Genomic DNA, 5,147 nt, shown 5'->3' with positions numbered 1-5,147 from the left:
TCTGCCTCCCAAATCTCATCTAAAGTGACCACTGCATACCCTGTTCTATATCATACCCCAAATATAGAACCTTTTGCAGAACTAACTGTGCCTTTTTCTAGAGGCTTTATATCCCAAATCCTGCAAAAGAGTCAACAACTCGTGTGTATTACTCCAGCAAGCATCTTCAGTGTGTCCAGTGACTAATAAGTCATCCACGTATTGCAACACCACATCCGGGGGTGGTGTGTTTAAGGCCTCTAAATCTTTGGCCAAGGCAGCCCCAAAAAGAGTTGGTGAGTTTTTAAATCCTTGGGGCAACCTGGTCCAGGTGTACTGCTGCTTGCGACCAGTGGTGGGGTTCTCCCATTCAAAAGCAAACAAGTGTTGACTATTTTCATGTATTGGTATTGTGAAAAAGGCATCTTTCAGATCTATAACTGAGAACCATGTGGCAGCCTGGGGAATAAGGCCCAGTATAACATATGGATTTGGGACCACCGGGTGAATGGTTACTGTACTGATGTTGACCACCCTTAAATCCTGTGCCGGTCTAAAGCGGCCTTCCCCCTTTGGGATGGGTAGTATTGGGGTATTCCACGGTGACTCAGTAGGCACCAGAATACAATGTTCCAAATATAGATCAATAATTTCTTGGATTGCTTGCATAATATGCCTGGGGTATGCTCTTTGTCTGATTCTCACAGGCACCCCCATTGGTGCTTCCTCTACCATAATAGGGGGATGGTGGGCAGCTAACCCAGGAGGGTTGTCCTCGGCCCACAACTGAGGAACCTCAAACTGTTTCCATTTATCCTCATCTCCCCCACTCATGTCCCTAGCAACCATAAACCTCCATCCCTCTTCTAGGGGTACAGACAACTTCACCCTTCCACATCCTAGTCTCATTGACTCATCTTCTTCGAAGGAAATCTGCGCCCGGAGTTTACACAGCAGATCTCTTCCCAACAACGGGATGGGGCAATCAGGCATATACACAAACTGATGTGATATGGCCAGTCCCTTCATTGTACATGTAAGGGGTTCCAAAAAGGGACGCTGCTGTACACTTCCTGTTGCACCCTGAATATTAATAGTATGCTGGGATGCCTGAGCCAAAGGTTGAATCAGGACTGATCGGGTAGCACCAGTGTCCACCAGGAAAGTTACAGGTTTGCCTCCAACATTTAGCCTGACCTTAGGTTTTGGGAGGCTTTCTGTAATTTCTTAAGAGACACATTCCGTGTTAATAGGGCCTTACAGCGTCGCATCTTGAGCTTTCTAAGCCAAGGAGGGGGGTGATTCAACAAATCAAGCCAGACGTCTATGTAGGGGGCCTGGTCTGGATGCCCTAGTGTAGGGTGAAAGACTAAACGGTGTACCTGTACTGTTGTGGGGATATCTAGTGTACCTACAGGAGGCCACCCAAAACCAAATGTGGGCCACTCTGTCTCACAAAATTTCCATAGTTTCAGTCTACTCCACTTGTAACCATAATCCTGAGACTGATATGCCTCCTTAAAATGCTTCAGCATAACCTCCAATGGGGTCACAGGCTTGCTTCCTCCACCACCCATGAACCACCCAAATAACCAGACAAAACAGATGAGGAAAGGGGATGGAAAGGAGGGTATGGGGTCCCTCCTTTTCCGGGCACAATAGGGAGTCACACTCATCCATGCCCGACCCAGGGAGCCGGATGCACACGGTCTCCGATGGGAACTGCGGACGCCACTCGCTTTCTACTGGCCCATGGTGCTGGACACTCACAGTCACCAATGGGAACCGCAGTAGTCTTTCACTTCAACCAAACCTGACAATTCCACCCACCTTACCTTAAGAGAGGGTGATCAGTCCTCTCCTCCGTCCCTGCTTACAGGGAGGGATTGTTACCCAAGTTCAATACTTGCCTGCAGGCGTCTTCCTTCTCCACAGCTGGCCAGATAATGTCCTGGTCTCCTCACCTCTCACCAGTGGTTCTTGGAAGAATCAATCGCTGACACCAGAGAACAGCAGTCTGAGGAAGTCCCTCGGATTCAAAGGACCGATGGCACCTGGGATGTTCCCTTCAACTCACTGATACACTGGCAGTCGGGATGGATCCTCCAGAGGGCCTCAGGGCCCCTTGTGTCCCGGCGGAGTCGCCATAAATGTTGCAGCATATCCTGTTTCCAAATCAGGACACAAGACCACGAAAGGTTGGAGAATACAGGTTTTTATTTGTGCACAAAGGTTCAGAGCATTAGCATGGCAAATTCTGAAACCCCCCAGTTGCACCTGGGATGATTCCTTTATACACATTGTGACCTCAGCATAGGTCTGGGCGTTCATCTTCAGATTTACCAATTATGGTTTAACTGTTACACGGTTATGATAGAGGAAGAACAAAACATCCTGTCTCTAGAGGAAGTGGAAAGAGAATATGATATGCATTTCTTCTTACTCTTTTATCTTACACCACCAGTAATTTTCCATACCCACCCTTATGTTCAGTTTCAGCAACAGTTCAGTTACATTTTATCTGAAAGTATTCTCTAAATAGATGCAGCAGATAGAACGAAGGCAACTATGACCTTTACCCTAGAATATATCCTGTACCCTTATAGTGCTGTTTTATATGTCTCATTGGTCCTGCTTCAGTTTGATAAGATTGGTCTATTGCATAACTGAAGAAAATTTTGCAGATGGATTTACAAAATCCCAAGGTGCAGTAAAGCACAAGGAAAATTGTGAAAACTATGGGTTGAAATTGTAAATAGATATATACATTATTATATTACTCAAAAGGGGAGAATGTTAGGGATAACATTGTTTACCTAACTTAGTTTGGGTAAAATAATATATATAAACTATGTTAGTGAGTTTAAGTGTATGTATCACTTTAAACTGTAAACCAAGTTTTTGGATGCGGTTGTAAAATCACCATAAGAGGGAGCAAGAGAGCTCACTGTTTCCCTGGCTTTTACTGGAATGCTGACAATGATAGATTGATGGTGATAACTGCGTGTTTGCTGAAAGAAGAAAAGGGGTTTGATTTTTCTTCATATCTCTGACTGCAAAAGAGATATATCACTGGACTGATATTGTAAGTTTAATGAACTCTTCTTCGACACTGGACTTTGCAAACTGATTAACTCCCGGACTGACTGAACTTAGTGTATGACATATGGACCGTTTGACTGGAGACCTGGTGACATCACCTTGAGGGGGCTCGGTATACGGTGGAGGTTCGGATGGATCACCATAATCTGGAGCACTTGACCACTGCTAGGAAGTTGAACCAACAACAGATCCGGTGGTAGTTGTTCTTTGCTAGGTTCAACTTTGCGGTCACTTACATTCCCAGTGGTCAAAATCGGAGAGCAGATGCTCTATCCCGTAAACCGGAGTATCTTTGTCCTAAGGACCCCCTTCCTCCATGTACGATACTGCCACCGGAATCTTTGGCAGTTATCCAGGAACCGGTGGATTTAAGGGCTCGGGTACGAGAGACGCAGTGCTTAGATGAGTGGTCGCAGCAAAGAATGGGGGAAAGTGGACCTGACTCCCCATGGACTCTGGAGGAGGGTTTACTATGACATCGAGGCCGATTGTACGTGCCCACCAGACCACTTAGAGCCCTCATCATGACCCAATGTCATGACAACCCAGCTGTGGGCCATTTTGGGTTCTTTAAAACCCTTCATCTGGTCACAAGGACTTTTTGGTGGCCTCAAGTCCGGCATGACGTCTTCGCCTATGTCGCCTCCTGTGTACCGTGTCGGCAAGCAAAAGCCGCGTCGGGTGCACCTCCTGGACTCCTTCAACCACTACCGACTCCGAACCGACCCTGGGGGGCAATCTCCATGGACTTTTTAACACATTTGCCCTCTTCGTCAGGTTATACGACGGTACTTGTGGTGGTTGATATGCTAACCAAGATGGCCCACTTTATCCCCTGTCGGAAGTTACCATCGGCTCGTGTTACAGCCCAACTATTTCTGCAACATGTATTCCATTTGCATGGCCTACCGGACAGAGTAGTTTCGGATCGCGGTGTCCAGTTTACTGCTCAATTCTGGAAGAGCCTAATGACTGCATTACAGGTGCAAGTATGTTTGGCGTCGGCACACCATCCGGAGACTGATGGCGGGACTGAGAAAGTAATTGGCATCCTCGCCCAATACCTCAGATGTTTTGTCAACCATCGACAGAACGATTGCGTGACCTATCTCCCCTTGGTGGAGTTTGCCTTTAACAATTCTCAGCACACCTCCACGCACATGACGCCTTTTTACGCAAATGTGGGTTACCATCCGAAGTTTTTCCCCTTGTTGAGCTTGGATTCCCCGGTTCCAGAAACACGAGACTTTTTATCTGAACTACATTCTGTGCACCAATTGATTTCCCAACAATTGGAACGGGCTAAGGCGGACTATAAAAGGTTCGCGGATCGTTCGCGTTGGGCGACGCCTCCGCTGGCTGTGGGGGACAGGGTGTGGTTGTCCACGAAGCATCTCCAGGTTGATCATCCGATTAAGAAGTTGGATCATCGCTTCATTGGTCCCTTCCCTATTGAGGCAGTCATCAATCCCATTGCTTATCGGCTCACCCTACCGCGCTCCATGCGCATTTATCCTGTCTTCCACCGTTCCCTTCTGGTTCCTGACACCCCATTGTGTACTCTCCATTCTGCCGCTGGTACGGTTTCTCCATCTGTACCCAGCGATGATCCTGCTGTTGATGATATGGTGGTCAGCATTCGGGATTCTCGCTGGCTGAAAGGACAATTTCAGTACTTCGTCAGGAGGCTGGAGAATGGATCAGAGGCTCTTTCCTGGGAGGATGTTTCCACAGTTCACGCCCTGGAACTTATCCAGAGAGTCCATGAATGGTTTCCATTAAAACCGCATCCGGAGGAAGGGCCCTGTGGTGAGGGATAGTGTTGTGACTAGGAGGTTTGAACCTGCTCTGTCAGAAGACATAGGCTCGAGTGATGAGAAAGACAGGGCATTGGGGTTTGAACCTGCTTTGCTGGAAGTTTCGGAATCCTCATCCTCTCCCGGAACTTTCTCATTAATTACACCTGTGTCGGCAGATAATCAGGAGAATGTGCCAGAGCCCTTAGATGAAGATCAAACCGAAGAATCTTGGTTTGATGCAAGGAACAGACGTAAGCAGAAATGTCA

Source organism: Notechis scutatus, chromosome Z (assembly GCF_049901735.1).
Source record: "Notechis scutatus isolate UNSWTSFEM ecotype Mainland chromosome Z, rNotScu1.2, whole genome shotgun sequence".
In the NCBI taxonomy this organism is placed as follows: Eukaryota; Metazoa; Chordata; class Lepidosauria; order Squamata; family Elapidae; genus Notechis; species Notechis scutatus.
Note: the sequence above shows the minus strand (reverse complement) of the source record.